General features: G+C 39.7%; 1 pseudogene; it reads right to left on the bottom strand.

Moving 5' to 3' along the window:
• Positions 1–2,667: 2,667 nt before the first annotated feature.
• On the bottom strand, positions 2,668–4,051 carry LOC142446614 (histone deacetylase 1 pseudogene; annotated as a pseudogene).
• Positions 4,052–19,374: the final 15,323 nt, after the last annotated feature.

The following is a 19,374-nucleotide window of genomic DNA, read 5'->3' as shown; positions in this document are numbered from 1 at the left end:
GCCAATACCAGTCCATTTCAGCTCACTGATACATAAGATATTGGTCTTTATACATTCCATTTCATTTTTGATGACTTTCCATCTTTCTAGAGTCATACTTGACACGCTCTAAGTTCCAGTCATTAGTGGATTTTGGCTGCTGCTTCTCCTGACCCTGAATTGTGCCCCATCCCCAAATGAAGATCCTGCAGGCTCCACTCTCCAGGGTTTACCTGACTCCCACCATCATGGTCAGCTCTATTCTGAGAAAGCTACGCCCTCTCAGTCACCTTTCATGTACCCTCTCAGCTGGAGGCCCACCCTCTGGCACAATCTCTGACAATCTCCTGCTTCCATTCATTAGGTCTTCGGTATCTGATAATGTTTCTGAGCTAGGCATAAGGTTTTCACTTGTTCCTTCCCCTGAAGTGGAGAGACCAGTTCTTCGTTATCTGTTCATAGTCTGGAATCTCCACTGAAATGTGTTCACTTTGGGTGACCCTTCTGGCATTTGAGATACCAGTGACAAAGCTTCTAGGATTCCTAGCAACAGACAAGTCACTACAGTACAACAGACAGACAGACAAACAGTGGAAGTACATCATAGGTATGGCAAATGAGCTTCAGAAAGCCAACCGGATTTACTCTTGAGAATAAAAGCAAATAATCATCTAAAGTAAACATTCCAAATCCATTGCTCCCAAGTCTGTACTGACTCACAGTGATCCTATATAATAAAGTAGAACTTCCCCCAAAAGATTTTAAGGTTCTAATCTATATAAGCCGAGAGCCACATCTTTCTTCTACAGAACAGGTGGTGGAATTAAACTGCTGATCTTTCTGTTACTTCCCAAGCTTCTATCTATACATCCCCAGGGCTCCATTTTAAAAGAAATATAGCAAATAATTATTCTGCCTTGAATAAATGACAATAAATGAGTGAAAACAATGATCTTTGCTCCTAGGAACCTTAGATTTTAGAATCTCCCTATTCTATCTCCTTAAATGCTGTCGTTAATTATTTTAATATCCTACAGTTATCGCCAGCTTATACATTTTAATAGAAGTAGGGTTTTCCCTGTTGATCTGGGAGTCCACTGGATTAATTTCTCATCTTTCAAATAGCCAGCCCCAAGTCTCTTTTTCTTCTGGTCTCCCATTAGAAACTTCCAAGGCAAAGATTTTGTCACTCACACCTGTGCTTACTGCTTTTGTCTCTTACACGCTAACACTCCAGTAGGTACTCTTGAGATTCTTCTTTACTCTTGTCCACAGGCCCTGGAGCTGCAGAAGCCCCTGTTATTCCTGATCATACCTTTCTCCTAAAGGGCATTCCCTGTACTTCTACGGATTACCTATTTAACTCTATCAAGGAGTTCAACTTGTCGAAGTGAGTCATCCCTGAATGTGGTTTAGTGCATTACTTCTGCCTGAAGCAAGTATTTGAACCTGGGGCATTACCTCCCTCTAGTTCTCTGCCATTCCCCTTTTCCAAAGTGTACAGCAGTCCTTACTGTCCTTAAAGGTGTACCCAGAACATATTGGTTTAAATCCAGATAACAATAAAGTATGTGTTAGAATTTCTCTCATGGAAAACACTGCACTACATATTCTTGATCGTTGCTATTTCAGTGAATTGACAATTAGAGTAAGCTACCAAAGCATTAAGTATCTGTTACAGTGATGGAATTCTTATCAATGGATATTGTGATGGCTGGACAACATATATAATGTAATAATGTCACTGATTTCTACATGTAAAAAATGCTGAATTGATAAATTTTTGTGATATGTAAACATACATATTAACAACAGAAAACTAAGACCCTTTCTTCATTCTCCCCCCACCATCCGCCAAAGAGTGGAGGATCTAGGCTGAACTGAGTGTGCTCAGAAATCAAATATTATCAGTGTATGGAGTTCAAATCCTTTGCTGTCTAAAAGCAAATCTACTTCACGAAAGCAGAAAACTTATTCAGGGCCTATGACTATGAAGATGAAATATCTATACCTTGAATGAAATTATGAGAACAATTTAATTGTGATCTTTTGTTTGGACCATTTTTATTATTGCTTTATTTTTCTAAGGTTTTGTAAAACGAGGAGGCTATATTTATTTAACTTTTATTTATTATTGTTATTTTAAGAGAAATGTGTCATTTTTTTATGACAAAGGTTTTCACAAACATGAAACTAGTATCTGAAAAGAGGAAACTAGACCGGTGCCCTCCAGCTGCAGGCAGTGAGAGTGGGTTGGCTCACTTGGGGCCAGGCTGCAACAGTGGGGCGGGGGTGGGGATTGTAAGTGTTAAAAGACCCCATCCCAAATCTTAAGGAGCCTTGAAGAAAAAGTACAAGGGTCCCCGAAAGGCCCAGCCACCCCTAGATTGGTCAGTAATGGGTGTCTGTCCAAAGGAGGTCCCCTCATAGCAGGATTTCATCCTGTGACAACCTAAAACTACCTTTTATACTGAAAAAGAACAGCCGAGCTGGCGTGGCAGCTGCTGGAGGTTTACCTAGCCAAGCTGCCCGGGGCCAGCTCAGGGCCCTGATTCCTGTCTAGTCCCTGGAGATAGTTATATTTAATATATTTTTATATAAATACACAGAGAAATAGAAAATATAAACTCTGAGGAGTTAGGGAAGAAATGTCTGGAATTTTGCAAGAATCTGGAGCCGGAGGTCTGCTCAGGCCAAGCTGACCTCCTCCTTGACCCCTTTGGTCTCAAGCTTCTCCTCCTTGGCTTTCTCCTCTTCTGCGACTCCTTCCTTCTCCTCTGGCTCTTTCTCTGTGTCATCCTCTCTTTTGACTCTCATCTTTTTTGAAGTCGAAAGAGTTTTTGCGGCCACCCTCTCCCTCTCCATTGGAGTTGGAGAACTCTTCTTCCCAAGCAACGCTCTTGTCAGTGGAGCAGGTTGAGATGCACTTCTCCGGGTCCTCTTCGTCCCATCACCACTTTCCTCTGGGACAGCGTCCTTGGGGATCGCTTGCCTCTGGACCCCATGGGCGAGGGGCAACATCCTCAGGTTCTTGAAGCGTCTCTGCTTGATCTTCTTCAGGTACTCATTAGTGTTCCGGTTGGTCATGTTGAAAGGGCTGATGTGAAGCTTGAAATCTGGTCCGATGTATTCATAGTCGTTGTAAGGAAGCTCTTTGGGGATCTCTGTGCTCAAGGCTACAGCTGTCTCACACATCCAGCACCTCACGATGTTGTGAATGGTGTAACCACCTCCTCCCAGCATCGGCATCGGCAGGTTGAAATTCTTCACAAATTCTACACGCTTGGCGTGCCCTTTGATGGTCAGGTTGAAACCACCTAGTTGATCCCTGACAGGGTGTCGGAGCAACACTGGAGGAAGACCACGGTAGGGTAGAACATCTCCATGACCTTGGAGATGACTGGCCTGGAAATGGCTTCGCAGGACTCGTCGTCAATCCCATCTCAGAGCAGGTAGTTGACAGCATAATACTTGCCTTTGCAGCGCCAATATCCCACAAGTCATGATCCCTGGGAAATACTCCCCATACTTGTGGAAGGACACGGTCACGAGGTACCATGGTGAATGCCGATGTCAATGGAGAGCACCCTCTGGTGATACTTAGCACCTCCAGGAAGGCCAAGACAATGTCCTTGACTTAACAGAAGCCAGTTGCCTTGGTCTTCTTGGCCTGGTGCGGGCCCCCAGCCCAGTTCACAGCAAGGTCCGTCTGCTGCTTATTCCAGTTCACAGCACTTGGTGTGGACAGCGGACAGAATTCCAACAGCCCATCAAACACCAGACAGTCCTCACCGACTTTGAATCTCTGCATCTGCTTGCTGTACCCCAACGTGTTACCCGGGCGGATGGAGCGCAAGAACTTGATGTAGTCGTGGCTCTGGTACTTGGCCATCTCCTCTGCACTGGCTTTGTGGGGCTGGTAGATTTCCATGCTTCGGCGGAGACCTTAGTTGAGCAGCAAATTGTGAGTCATGAGAATTTGATAGGGCTTCATGGGATGACCTTGTCCATAATACTAATCTCCGTCGTAGTAGTAACAGACTTTCCTCTGGGTGCCCTGAGTCTATGCCATCTTGCTGCCATCCCTGCCGTGTCAGTCAGTCTGCCTTCATTTAATTTTTAATGTAGTGGTTTATGTTCTTGATACTTTTCAAAAACTTCAGAACTCACAGAGAAACATTTTCCTAAGTCTTATATTTTATTGCAATATCATTATTTTCAATGGTTCAATGAGTTTATCTCTTCTTTGACCAAAATTCTTAACTTAACAACTCAATTTATCATTTTAGCAATTGATTCAACAGCCAGCATCATACATGGAATGCCTTATTGGAGAATATATTTTACTGAATAAGGCATGACAAATCTCCCATTAAGAAGCAGGATCATTCTAGCCAATATAGAGTAGCAGAAATAGAATCAAAGGTTTGGTCTAAAGAAAATGAACCCAAAGCAAATACTAAATATATGGGGGAAAAAACTGTTGTCCAGAAGCTGGACATGAGAAAATTTTTATGTAAATTAATATCCAGTAGAAAACTATAGATGCCAGATTCTCTTCTTCTACCAAATTATGTATTCTCTAATTACTTCTAAAACTCCCTTGCTTTAGTCTGGACCTAATTTCTAGTTCCTCAATTTAACATTTGACTGGCTTACAATTTGGTACTTTTGCTTATTGGGGTGGCAGTGGTACAAATGAGACTATATGACTCAGTAAAATATATTTGGATTGTTGAAAGTCTAGTGAATAATACAAGCAGAATAGTAATCAAGGTAAATCTAAAATTCAAGTAAATTTGTGCTTTTAGATAAATGTTAATATTTATATTGATTATGTACCAGACACCTTTCTAAGAAAAATAATCATATAGATGGAGTGATAGAGAGATAAAAGTAGCACATTAGAAAGAGAAATGCCTTTAGTTATTTTAAACTTTAGAGGGACAAACATAAACCTAGGTTTTCTTTTCATCTTAAATTATAGATGCAGAGCATTATTAACAATGGCCATTTTGAAAGTAATATTTATAAGCAGTATCATCTTTTCTATGCATGCAAATTACATCTTAAGCTAGGCACCAAATTTCCTAAAAACCAATTAAAATGACCTTTTATAGATTTCTTTTCAATTAAAGCAGCTGTTGGTGGAATTTCCCCACAAAAATCCAATGTATTACAGGCACCAAGGAGAATCTGGTACACCTAGGAATGAGAACAGTTTGGCATGGCTTAACATCTTTTTGGATGATTCTGAGTAGAAAGGGAAAGCATGAATGAGTCACAGGACAGTGATCATTTTTCATTCACAGAAATTGCTCTTTTGTATGTGTGTCCTAGATGCTGATTATAAGTCTCTTCTCAGGGATGACATGTGTGCAAGCAAGTGCTTTTGCAGATTCCCACCGTGTTTTTCTCACCTACAATATCCTACATTCTTAATAGCAACTTCGGCACTTTAATCCAGTAACATTTAATGGATGCAGCTTAGAAGTGGGTTACTCATGGGGCTGCGAACCCCCAGGGCAGCTGCTTGAAACCACAAGTTGTTCCAAGGGAGAATGAGGGGCCTTTCTACTGCCTTAGATGTTTACAGGCTCAGACATCCATGGTGGCAGTTGTATTCAGTCCCCTAGAGTTGCTATGAGTTTGCTTTGAAATGATGATGGTGGCAGGTGTGCAAAGGTACCTGACACACTGGATGAATGTATGGATTGTGATAAGAGATGTAAGAGCCTTCAATAAAAATATTTTTAAAAAAAGAAACTAAAATTACTAGTTGAAATCTGAAATGATTACTTGATCTGGGCATTATAATATAAATGATATTACAAATGAAGCAGTTTATGTAAAAATGTTTTTCAGTATATAAAACCCAAGATTGATGAACCTATAGGGATAGCAAGTTGAATAAGGACTGCGGGTGTGGGACAGGTACAATGGTAGTAGTGATGGGGTGGTGGGTAAAAGGGAGAGAATGTCAAGGACTCCGGGAAAGAAAATAATATTTACAATCTGATTGTATAATACTGCTTGATGTGATTGAACTTTGGAATGATATGATATATGTATTAAAATAAATTAAATTAAAACAAAAATGAAGCAGATATTATATAAATAAAGAAAAACTGGAATAAGAATCTGCCACCCTTAGAAAAATGTATGAAGTATTTTTTTTCTGATAACCCCAACTCTAAGGACCCATAAACTTTACACTAAATTTATCAGGAAAAAATATAGAGGGAAGAACTAGGAAGGACAAAAGTAGTATGCCATCATTCGATGGATTTTGAGAGAAAGGTAACAAAGTATTTCTTTAGCAATCACTTTTGAGGCTATCAAAATAATTGGCAGAATAAAGGAGTATAGTTTGTATCTGTGATGTGATTTTTATTTTTATTTGCCCTGATTTCTCTTGCAGAATACTAGATGCTTGGAAACAGTCTTCTCTTTATTCTTTATATTGTCTGAAAATTAGCATTATCTCTCATTAACACAAATGCTTTGTGTTCCTAGAGAAACTTGAGCTTTGTCAGTGCTAGGTTCAGATCATGCTTTATCAACTTTCTAGCCTTTACTATATCAAAGCAACATGGATGAAGTAGAATATAGCTTAGTCTTTTATGAAGCAACTTTGAGGTACATGCTGCTAGTTCAAAAACTGGTACTTCTCAATTGAATATATTATTTTATTTTAAAATGAAGCATTTATTTTTAATGAAGTATTTATTTTTAATGAAGAAGGAAATTAAACTGAATGACATAGTTCCTCAAGAACTAAATTAAAAACACTATTTATTTCATCCCTTTGTAACAGAAAGTATAGAGATAAAAAAAGATTGACATGATAACGTTATAGACATCTATTCTTAATTAGTAAATTGTCTAGTCAGAGGAGAGGAAAAATAACTTTTCTTTAGAAGCCACCAGGAAAAAGACAAAGTGACATTTATCTATCTTAATATTCATAACTGTGAAAACAGTTGTCACTGAGTCAATTCCAACCCACCTGTGTCCGAGTATAACTGTGTCCATGGGCTTTTCAATGGCTGAAATCCCCAGGGGTTCTCCAGGGCTTACATCTAATTCTAAGGGGCTTCTGGTTGTATGAGACTCTCCAGACTTTTAGTGAACATCTAAATGAATTAGCTATTGAAGTTCCCAGAGAAGCTTTAACTCGCCCAGGGGCTGGTGTCTTTGCCAGGTACCATAATTGGTTCCAAACTTATTGGGGGCTGTACAACTCTTATCACAATCCATTTATCGTGTCAAGCACATTTATACATTTGTTGCCATCATCATTCTTAAAACATTTGCTTTCTATTTGAGTCCTTGGTATTGGCTCTTCATTTTCCTCTCCCTCCCCACCCCTCTTCCTCATGAACCCTTGATAATTTATAAATTACTATTTTTTGTCATGTCTTACACTGTCTGACATCCCCCTTCACCTACTTTTTTGTTGTCCGTCCCCCAGGGAAGGGGTTATATTAGATCATTGTGATCAGTTCCCCCTTTCTATCCCACCTTCACCCTCTCAACACTGGTCCTGCAGGGGTCATCTGTCCTGTTTTCCCTGTGTTTTCAGTTCCTATCTGTACCAGTGTACATCCTCTGGTCTATCCAGACTTGCAAGGTAGAATTGGGATCATGATACTGGGAGGAGGAAGCATTTAAGAGCTAGAGGAAAATTTTATGTTTCATTGTTGTTACACTGCACCCTGACTGACTCATCTCCTCCCCGTGACACTTCTGTATGGGTCTACAGATGGGATTTGGGTCTCCACTTTGAACTCCCCTTATTTACAATGATATGATTTTTTGTTCTTTGATGCCTGATACCTGATCCCTTCAACACATTCCAACTGAACTTCTTCCAAGACAGATCTTCTTGCTTAGATCCTGTTCATATTATAGTCAACCCCCTTCAGCAATCCTCACATAGAAAATGTACCAATTCTTCTCTGGATTTCCTTATTCATTCCACGTGTATTTGAGGCGATTGGGAACACCATGGCTCAGTGCACCTTAGTCCTCAAAATTATATCTTTGATATTTCGTGATTTTCTAAAGATATTTTGCAGCAGATTTTTCCAGTGTAATATGCCATTTGATATCATGGGTGTTGATTGTGGATCAAAGGAAATAAAATCATTGACAAATACAAGCTTTTATCTACTTACCATGATGTTGCTTATGGGTCCAGGTTTTTTTTGTTTTGTTTTGCAATCCATACTGAAGGCTCCAGTAAAAACAATGTCTCCTGCATGCCACTGGTAGTTACACAGTGTTCCCCAGTCTAGGTATTGTGTTATTTTTTACACAGTCCCGTTTCTCAGATTATTGGCAGCACATAGATGGAATAAGTTTGGTAACAAAGTACAACCCTGATGCACACCTTCCCTGATTTTTAAACCACTCGGTTTCTCCTGTACTATATCCTGGGGAGTAGTGAACCACAAACTGTAAAAGCTAAATTAAGCTAAGTATTCGAATAAGATCACATAGATAATAAAAAAATCAACCAAAGATTATTTTCACATATGCATACTCATTATAAAACAGCCCGGGTGACACTCTGCTTAGACATGAACTGTTAACCACAGGCCAGGTTTCAAACCACAAATAATCAGGTTGTCTGCGCCCATGAAGATTCATAGTCTCTTCTAAAATGGATTGTGGTAATGATTGTACACTGTGATACAAATGAACTGTTGAATTGCATGGTGCTTGGATTATGTCCCACAGAAATTAGTTACAATAAATAGATAGATGGAAGCATTGATAAACTTAAGTAGATAAATTAAAAGATTCATCATCTTGGAAACTCTATAGGCTCTATAATATAGAGAGTCATTATAAGTTGGTATCAATTAGATATTATACTATTATACATAAATGCTGTTTTGGTCATAATAATAAATTTTTTAAAATGTAGTCTATTTAAATAACAAAATCAATCTAAAAAATCCCTGTGTGCTAGCACTATAAAATTTATTTCTCACTTACACTGAATGTTCACAAATGCTTATATAGCAAGTCTGGGACTCCAGGGAAAGGAGACTCCACCATTCTGTCGTTATATCGCATAGAAAATTCATCCCTTTAGCTACTATTAGATAGCAGCATTTTATGTCATCAAAGCCCAAAACAATTTTGGATTTTGAAGAAAATAGATTATTTGGTGGCATTTCCAGATTTTATAGTGAAGATTTCATGAGATCCTTAAATGTTTCCTGAATGACACCCTTTCTTTCTTTTTTCCTCCCTCCCTTCTTCCTTCCTCCTTCCTTTTTTTCTTTTCTGTGATCCAACTGGGTTTTTATAAAGGATGGAAGAAGTTTCAGGTTTTACAGTCTCAAAAGAATACACACTATTATTTCAGGGAAGTTAGCCAAACCACGTGTAAGCTGTGAACACGAGCAACTTAATAGGACTGCTTACCCACACGTGGTGAACTTTCTCATTTTTATACATGTTAAGGAGAACTCACTGAAATTGGAACAACTCAAAATCTTATCCTTGGCCTCAAAGGAAGTGAACATGTGTGTTTATATGTCTAAGTGTGTGTGTGTGTGTGTGTGTGTGTGTGTATATATGTGTAGGCAGATATAGTTTTGTTCATAATCATTACAGTTCTTTCTATAACACCTTCAATGATGACAAATTGAGCACCATGTACCATCTGAAACTTCCTCATACTAAAAAAGAGCTGTCAATATAATTTAACAGTATATATTCAACTGTTGAATGTTCACACAAGCCTCTACTTTCTGTTCTTCATTCTTAGTTTCCCTCTCTGATTAACTTAATCAGTTGAATGAAAAATACAAATCCCCATTATTTGTATCAACTATTTCTTGCTATGATAACATTTGGTTTTCAATTACTTCCCAAACCTTTTCCAAATAATTGTTCATCTACTTCAAAATATTATTTTTAAATTGTTTTATTCTCTTTTCCCTAAATCAGATATTCCCTAAGCTGGTTATATCCGTTACCAAGCCAACTGCCAAAGTCTCAAAGTATAAAAGATCCTTGCGCCAAGAGACTTAAACTCTTGCAGTTGGGACATAAAGTAAATAAATAAGTGAATGAGATAATTTATTAAAAAGCAAAACCAAAAAACTCCCTAGCTTCATCAGTCTAATTTTCAAGTATTTTTTCTAGTCAGCTTATGTCCTTGCCATTCTGTGGTAGATAAAATTATGCAACTAAGTCTCACTCTAACACATTTCATGTTGTTCTTTTTAAAACATTTGAAATGCTCTAAATCTCAAATTTCATTAAAAACATGGTTTTCTGGGATCTGGATGTATTGCTCATACACATGATTTACATTTTGTTGAGAGGAGTATTTTCCTCCTCAAAGACTCTTTATAAGGTTTCTGTTATCGTGGATAGCGAGATCTACTCTACATGAGTATGATGTTTGTATGTGTTCAGAGTAAACACTGAAAAGAAACCTGCTACTGAAATCCCCCAAGACCCCATCCTACCGGAAAGCTTGAAGCCTAGTGAGGAATGATAACCCCACTGCCATTGACTCAGCTGGGCTGTATACTGGCCCTCGAGGGCATAATAGATCTGCTCCTTGAGGTTTCTGAGCTTGTAAATCTTTACAGTAGAATACCTCATCTCTCTCCCAAGGAGCAGTTGGTGGGTTCGATCTAGGGACCTTGAAATTAGCATCCCACTGCATAACTAACTCCACTACCAGGGCTCCTGGATTTATGAGGTATAGAGATCTTTTAAAATGGAGAAACAAAGGAAGATTAAAGAACAAAACAAATACACAGAAAGGCAGGCAAGGAAGAAAACGAACCAAAAGGGCCATGCTCTTTTAGAGAAAGTATGTTGACATCTCCAAACTGGAGCAGTAGTGGTTCATAAAGAGAATATCTTTATATGTGAAAAAATAGAAATAATAATTCCTTATTGCACCTAATATTTCCCTAGATTCATATTCACACATTCCAAGTTCCTATTATTAGCAGATTTTGCAGCTGTTTCACCTTTCCTTGAGCCATTTGATCCCATGAACAAATGAAGATCCTGAAGACTCCACTGTCACAGATTTCAGCCATTCGTGTCACCCTGGAAGACTCTTTCGCAGTCACATTTTGAGTGCCCTCCGAATGGAAGGGCCCACCTCTTGGCACTCTCTCTGGCATTGTTCATTGGACCATCAGTGTCTGATGATGCTTCCACGTTATGCATAAGATTTTCCGCAGTTACTTCCTCCCACGTGGGCAGCCGACTCCTTCCTTGTCTGTTCTTAGTCTGCCCTTCCTCCTTGTTTGTTCTTAATCTGCCCTTCTTCCTTGTCTGTTCTTAGTCTGCCCTTCTTCCTTGTCTGTTCTTAGTCTGCCCTTCTTCCTTGTCTGTTCTTAGTCTGCCCTTCTTCCTTGTCTGTTCTTAGTCTGCCCTTCTTCCTTGTCTGTTCTTAGTCTGCCCTTCTTCCTTGTCTGTTCTTAATCTGCCCTTCTTCCTGTCTGTTGTTAGTCTGCCCTTCTTCCTTGTCTGTTCTTAGTCTGCCCTTCTTCCTTGTCTGTTCTTAATCTGCCCTTCTTCCTGTCTGTTGTTAGTCTGCCCTTCTTCCTTGTCTGTTCTTAGTCTGCCCTTCTTCCTTGTCTGTTGTTAGTCTGCCCTTCTTCCTGTCTGTTGTTAGTCTGCCCTTCTTCCTGTCTGTTGTTAGTCTGCCCTTCTTCTTTGTCTGTTCTTAGTCTGCTCTTCTTCCTGTCTGTTGTTAGTCTGCCCTTCTTCCTTGTCTGTTCTTAGTCTGCCCTTCTTCCTTGTCTGTTCTTAATCTGCCCTTCTTCCTGTCTGTTGTTAGTCTGCCCTTCTTCCTTGTCTGTTCTTAGTCTGCCCTTCTTCCTTGTCTGTTGTTAGTCTGCCCTTCTTCCTGTCTGTTGTTAGTCTGCCCTTCTTCCTGTCTGTTGTTAGTCTGCCCTTCTTCTTTGTCTGTTCTTAGTCTGCTCTTCTTCCTTGTCTGTTCTTAGTCTGCCCTTCTTCTTTGTTCTTAGTCTGCCCTTCTTCCTTGTCTGTTCTTAGTCTGCCCTTCTTCCTTGTCTGTTCTTAGTCTGCCCTTCCTCCTTGTCTGTTCTTAATCTGCCCTTCTTCCTGTCTGTTGTTAGTCTGCCCTTCTTCCTTGTCTGTTCTTAGTCTGCCCTTCTTCCTTGTCTGTTCTTAGTCTGCCCTTCTTCTTTGTCTGTTCTTAGTCTGCCCTTCTTCTTTGTCTGTTCTTAGTCTGTCCTTCTTCTTTGTCTGTTCTTAGTCTGCCCTTCTTCCTTGTCTGTTCTTAGTCTGCCCTTCTTCCTGTCTGTTGTTAGTCTGCCCTTCTTCCTTGTCTGTTCTTAGTCTGCCCTTCTTCCTTGTCTGTTCTTAATCTGCCCTTCTTCCTGTCTGTTGTTAGTCTGCCCTTCTTCCTTGTCTGTTCTTAGTCTGCCCTTCTTCCTTGTCTGTTCTTAATCTGCCCTTCTTCCTTGTCTGTTCTTAGTCTGCCCTTCTTCCTTGTCTGTTCTTAGTCTGCCCTTCTTCCTTGTCTGTTCTTAGTCTGCCCTTCTTCCTTGTCTGTTCTTAGTCTGCCCTTCTTCCTTGTCTGTTCTTAGTCTGCCCTTCTTCCTTATCTGTTCTTAGTCTGCCTTTCTTCCTTGTCTGTTCTTAGTCTGCCCTTCTTTCTTGTTTGTTCTTAGTCTGCAAGCTCCGCTACACCTGTTTACTTTGGGTGACCCTGCTGGCATTTGAAATAAGAGTGCCAGAGCTTCCACAGCACAGCAGCCCACAGCCACCGCAGTAGGACAAACTGACAGACAACTGGATTGTGACGCCCTTGTACTTGTAGGGTGGTGCTGGAAAGGAATGCTGGAAGTGTCATGGGCTTCAGAAAGGGCGAGCTGTCCTGTCTCAGAATAAGAGCGGCCAGAGTGTTCCTTAAATGTAAGGATGGCACAACATTGTTTTATAGATTTTGGACATTTCCCAGCAGAAACCAGTACCTGGAGAAGAATCTCATGCTTGGTAAAGCAGAGGGGCAGCCCCAAGGAGGGAAGCCCTCAAGGAGATGGAGTGACATCATGGCTGCAACAATAGCATTGGGGACAGGAACAGGGTGAGGTTGGCACAGGACCAGGCAGTGATTCTTCCTGATGTTCTCTAGTCACTATGGTCAGAACCAGCTTAATGGCACTTAACAACAAGGCTGATATAAAATTATCCATAAATGGAAAAAGAAAATATTTTCTAATGCAAAAAAAGGAGAGAATGCTTCAGTTTGTTCTGACACAGAAAAGAGGTGCACTGTTTTCCCACACAGATGTTTACATCATTTTTTTTCAACCCACTCACACCACGGACAGTAATTCTGTCATCATTGCATAATTGTTGATTTTTCTCCTGCTCTATTTTTCTTTTTTGCCCCAATAGCTTGCTCTCTCTTAATTAGTAACACCATATCAGCTTTTTCTTTAATAAACATATCTTTTTATTTTAGTTTCAAAACTGAGTACACTTGATTTTGAATTTCCAGGAACATATTTTATTTCTCCCACTCAGTCTGATTGATTGAAAGATGGATCTAGGTTTCAAATTGCTTATGGTTCAGTAATAAAGAAATGAGAGAACTCCATTGTTGTGGAGTTGATTCTGAGTCATAGTAATCCTGAAGGACAGAGTAGAATTATTCTTGTGGATTTCAAAGTTTGTAAATTATTCCTGAAGGGAAAGTCTCATCTTTCTCCAGCAGACTGCCTGGTTGGTTCACACTGTCTTAGTCGCCCAGCGGGTAACCAACTATGCCACTAGGGCTCCTTGGTTCAATAATAGAATTTTTCATTGCAGGAGGCAACAAATTTCTGTTTCCCCTTGAGAATTTTTAAGCTTCCTACAATTTGCTACGAAAAGAAAATCCCTGACCTATAAAAATGCCAATTATGTGGCAGACATCATACTACTTTTTCTGTATCCATTTTACATACTAATTCCCAATGTTACAAATATGTAGATGCTCAAAGTGGGATCATTTCCTACTCCTAAGACAAACAAACTTCAATATCGTGTAGTTTGATATACATATACTTTAAATTATCTGATATTTTTCTTTGTCAAATATCAAAATGATTGCACAATGACATCAGTGATTCCACAAAACAGTGTGCAATCATTTCTTCGGGGATGCCATTGTCAAAGTTCTACAGCCATAAGTCTATTTATTACCTATGCCTTCCGCTTCCTGACCTTTATCCCTCTTCCCCACCTGCCTGGCACTACTCACCCTGCTTCGGATCCTGGGACGGCCAATGAGAATCTCTTAGGATTCTTTGGGGTTTGGTGATTATAGTACAGTGCTTATTGTCAATTGCCAGAAATTTTATTTTGAGCACAAAGGATAATTTCCTCATTTTTGGAGAAACCAAGCACTGTTGAAAGTCATAGAACATGTTGTAAACATCCCGTGGAAGAACATTAGAGAGTCACAAGTTGGACTTGAAGTGGTGCCTAGACAAGGTCAAGACCCTCCGTGGTCAAAGGTGTTTTGTTGTTTTTATTTTACTTTTGTTGATTTACTACTTGCAGATTACACATTGATTATGGATAAAATTCATGTAAATCCCGTTCAATGACAGGGACTCCAGATGAGGGAGAGTCTTGGCATCTGTATTACTCACTCAGATCACTTGTCAGAAATAAAAAGAACCCAGACCCGCGCTTGCCCTGTGATGCGTCCGTGCATTCCAGAGGAAGCATTATTGGCTTCATTGTGCTCACTCCATAAGGACATTTCCTCTTTTTGAGTGAATGGATGCTTCGAGCATCGCAAGGAGCTTAACATTTGTTCTCTTCTTCAAAATCTCAAAATCTTCATGTCCTTTCTCTCTCCTATGTTCTACCAATGATATCCTTAAGTGAGCTTTTGTATTTCCCAACACATTCATGAGCCAGCAGGACGCTGTGTTGAAAAGGGCGAGGGGAAGGAATAGAGCGGTTCGTACTTCCCCTAAGTGTATTAACTGGAAAGCTCCTCCACTGAAGTGACGCACTGAGGCACTTCAACCGTTGCTCCTCTGACCCTGAAGCTTCAAGTGCGAGCTCAGCTCAGTTCCTATTATGAGAGACACACAAAGCTGCATTGTCACAAATCTATCCAGGAATGGAGAAAGTGGTAATTAAATTAACATGGCTGTTGGGGAGAGAGGTTGCTTCATAACAAAATCTCTCAGAACTGAATCTCATTTTTCTGCTTCCTAACTCTAACAATTAATGAGACAACTCAGGATCGAGGTATTTATATTCAGTCTTATAAGTCACCTTGCTACAAATGTCTTCCCCAATTGTTATAAAATTTGATGAAAATAAAAATTTATATATATACATATATAATATATATATATATCCCTATAAACTTTCAGAAAAAAATTAAGAGGTTTCAGAAAAATAACTGCTCCAAAAAGAAGGAATGCTTACAGTGAACTCCAAAAAGATGGACTTCAAGGTTGGACAGCCAATAGCTAAATCATGGACCAATTATCTTCAGTTTTAGTCTATAATAGAATTAGTCTTCTACCAAGAGATCTGGGCATAAATAGCCACAGGGAACCTGACATCTAGGTCTCTTGAACAATTTTCCTGTCAGCTCTGGATATGCTCAAGCCATGCGCAAGATCAGTGATATTGACTGCATATTCAAATCACTTGCGTAGCTTAAATAAAATGCTGTTGCTTGAGTCTAACCTTTTGAGATTCAAATTAACTGGTCTTGGGACTGCCTTTGAATTTGAACTTTTAAAACTCCCCAGGTGATTTCATGTTCAGTGAAGGCTGAAAACCACTGCACTTCACAATTAAGCTTCTTGAGAAGTGTGTGTGTGTGTAATAGATATTTTGTCTGTTTGTAAATGGAGTTAATGTATATAGTCTTAAGTCTGGATCAGTTAATGTATGTAAACATTAAATAGAAATAAAGAGAATTTGTATCAATGCTCATCATCTTAAAAGTTTTAGATCCTGTTCTTATATCTGCCTTCACTTTAAATCCAAGAGTTGCCTACTATACAGACTTTACAGCACTTGACTCATGTGTCCAGTACTTGTCTGTCTGTTTATCAAACGGTGATGCCGTGTGTTGCTGTGATGGTGGAAGCTATGCCACTGCCATTTCCAATACCAACAGAGACAGCTAAAGTGAACCCATTTCAGCAGAGTTGACAGATTATGAAGAAGAAAGAGGCCACCCACTTTGGAGGAATTAGTCACTGAAAAACTTTTAATTGGCAGTAGAACATAGAAAGATATGATAAACCTCATGAAGAGCAACAGAAAGTTGTCAGAGATCGTGCCAGGAAATGAACCCTGAGGTCAGAAGGTACTCAAAATCTGACTAAGAATAGACCATAGGAACATAGACAGAGTAAAGCTGGCAGGAACTCCATTAGCTTATAATTAGCTTAATAATTGGAACTCAGAATGCACAAATTATAAACATAGAAAAATTCGAGGTTCTGACAAAAATGAAATGGCACACATAAAAGTTGATACGCTAGGCATTAGTGAGTAGAACTGGACTAATGTTGGCCAAAAGTTGATACGCTAGGCATTAGTGAGTAGAACTGGACTAATGTTGGCCAAAAGTTGATATGCTAGGCATTAGCAAGTAGAACTGGACTAAGATTGGCCATTTGAATCCAAAAAGTGACAGACTCAAGAGTAATGGTGTCTCAAGAGTAATGCTCATTTAATGTAAAATGGTGTCTCATTCATCTTCAAATATACATTTCAAGCTCTACTTTGAAGTATAATACTGCCGTGAGATTGCATGATAGAATTTTCCAAGACCAATGACTTCTTATGACAAATACTATTTTAACACCACACAAAGCAACTAGACATATGGAATTCTCCAGATAAATGACGCAGAAATAAAATGGACTACATCTGTGGGGAGCGCAAATGTAGCAGCTTTTGAGAAGCCAAAGAAGCTCACACTCAGCAGCTAAAAGGAAGTCAGGGACCAACTGTGGAATAGACCACTAATTGCTCATATGTAAGCTTAAGCTGATGCTGAAGAAAATTAAAACAAATCAACAAGAACCAAAATATGCCCTTAATTACATCACACCTGAATTTGTAGAACATCTCACGATTTGATCCATTTGTGATAGAGAGGTTTATTGTGCCAACCTGGCCACCAGGAACATGTGGGATTAATCAGGTCACAGTTTGATTGGAGGGCAAAGAGATAAATGGCTTGGCAAGGCCTGTCCCTCGTACTCTTGCTCTCTGGTGATCTGACCAGCATGCAGCTACTTTAGCTAGTTCTCTGTCTCAACTTGTGAGCTACACTACATGTCAGACAGCCAACCCATGGATCCTATCGCTAGAACTTGTTCTTTCGAGACCTGTTTTACCACACTGCTGGTGTGTACATTGCTTGAGCTTGAGGGGGTGGATCCTGTTATCTTAGCTTCACTAAGCTCCTGAGCTACTGACTGTTGGTGGACCTGTATTGCTGTTTGCTGCCTGCAGGCAGACTCTGCCTGCATTTCGGGAGGAAATACTTAGCTGTCTGCTTCCTTGACCTTGGACTCAGCAGCCCTCTTGAGTTAAAAGATTTCCAATATATTAACTGTTCCACGGAAGTGAGTTGAACGGATCCCTCTGTACTGCTGTATGGACGAATTAGGTGTTGTATTACTTCATGCTATATAAAACTATCCATATATATATGGATATATATATATATATACATACATTCATAAGTGTCCTGGTCTTGTTTCTCTAAAGAACCCTGCCTAACACACCCTTCAACATAAATGTCTGAAGACCTGATGAGCTATGGAATGACATTAAGAACATTATAAATGACGAAGGCAAAGGTCATTGGAAAGACAGAAAAGAAAGTAAAGAGCAAAATGGATGCCAGAAGAAATCCCAAAGCCTGCTTTTAATCTAGAGTAGAAAATGGAAGAAATGAAAAGTATAAACACTGAACCGAGAGGGGAGGAGAGACTTGAAGATGCTCTTGGGAACAGTAGGTTGGAGGGTCTTTAGTGGCATGCTGTGGGTGGGCAGAATTGACCTAGGACATCGGGGTATTCCTGGACCCCAGGCCAGACAATGTGGGGCACTGGGACACTGAATCCTGCCTCTTCAGGGAGCACTTCATGCTCCAAAGGCTACATTGGGATACCCCACACGGGATCTCCACGGGTGAACTGAACCCTACCTCAGACCTCCTGGTACCCTAAGGACTTTAAGCCAGAAAATGCATGGTGTCTGAAGGAGCCGAAGACAGCTGTGCCAAGAACAGTATATTGTTGGTTGGTGGACAAATGAGGTCTTGGAATAGAAAGCATGTTTAGAGACTGATTATGGAACCAATTGTACAACTATGCTTGACATGATTGAACTATGGCATAATATAACATATATATTAAATCCCAAATTACAAAAAAAAAAAGCATAGCTCCTGGAATGGATTTTGGGCCTGGACTAAATCTAAATCCTGGTGCCAACTTTAGAACAATTAGCTCTTACATCATGGTCCTGATATATACTTGCCCTCAGGAAGGGAACACATGGGCACTATAGCAAAAATATGGTAAAGAATTTAGATGGTGCCCACCTATTAGATAAAATAGCATCTGGGGACTTAAAGGCTTATCACTAAACAAGCAGTCATCTAAATGAGATGTCCATTAAGTCCACATGAAAGAAGCACATCATCATCAATCACTGAAAGATTTTAAATCATATAATCCGAAGGAGGTATCAGTTTCAGAGCCTAAATTGTAAAACTATGGTGTGCATAAAGCCATGGATGACAGAGGAGTCAAAGATTCATTTTCGAACTACTTACACAATAAGCCTCCAGAGAACTCCCCATATCGCCAACTGAAGGAAGGGAGGAAAGTGATTACTAAACAGATGCTTGGGAGAGACTTGTAAATATCAAAAGCACAAATGTGAACCAAACTGTTAAAACTTTGTCAGTAGATTCTCCTAGGACGTGGGCTGGACATGTTGTGGTTTCCAATTTTTTTCTGTATTTTTGGTTTGTATTGTTTTCTTCAGTTCTTGATGGTTCATATTGGAGTGCATCTCAGAGGTGTTACGTCAATAGAGGGCACCCTCTTGAAGCTGAGTTATATGCTTACTGCTGTTCGGTATATGAAACCTAGGATCAATGAACCTTGAGCGACAAAGTAGAATAAGGGGTTTAGGGGGAAGGGAGGTACAATGGTAGGGGTGGGGTGGTAAAAGGAAGACAACATAAAGGAGTCCATGTAGAAAAATAATGTTTGTAAACTGATTGTGGTACCAATTGTACATTCTGACTGAGAAGACTGAAATTTGAGATGATATAGGTACTGCCCCAACTAATAAAAAATAATGAACATAATC

This window comes from Tenrec ecaudatus, chromosome 4, assembly GCF_050624435.1.
Source record: "Tenrec ecaudatus isolate mTenEca1 chromosome 4, mTenEca1.hap1, whole genome shotgun sequence".
Taxonomy (NCBI): Eukaryota; Metazoa; Chordata; class Mammalia; order Afrosoricida; family Tenrecidae; genus Tenrec; species Tenrec ecaudatus.
The sequence above is the reverse complement of the archived record's forward strand: the minus strand, read 5'-3'. Positions and strand labels throughout refer to the sequence as shown.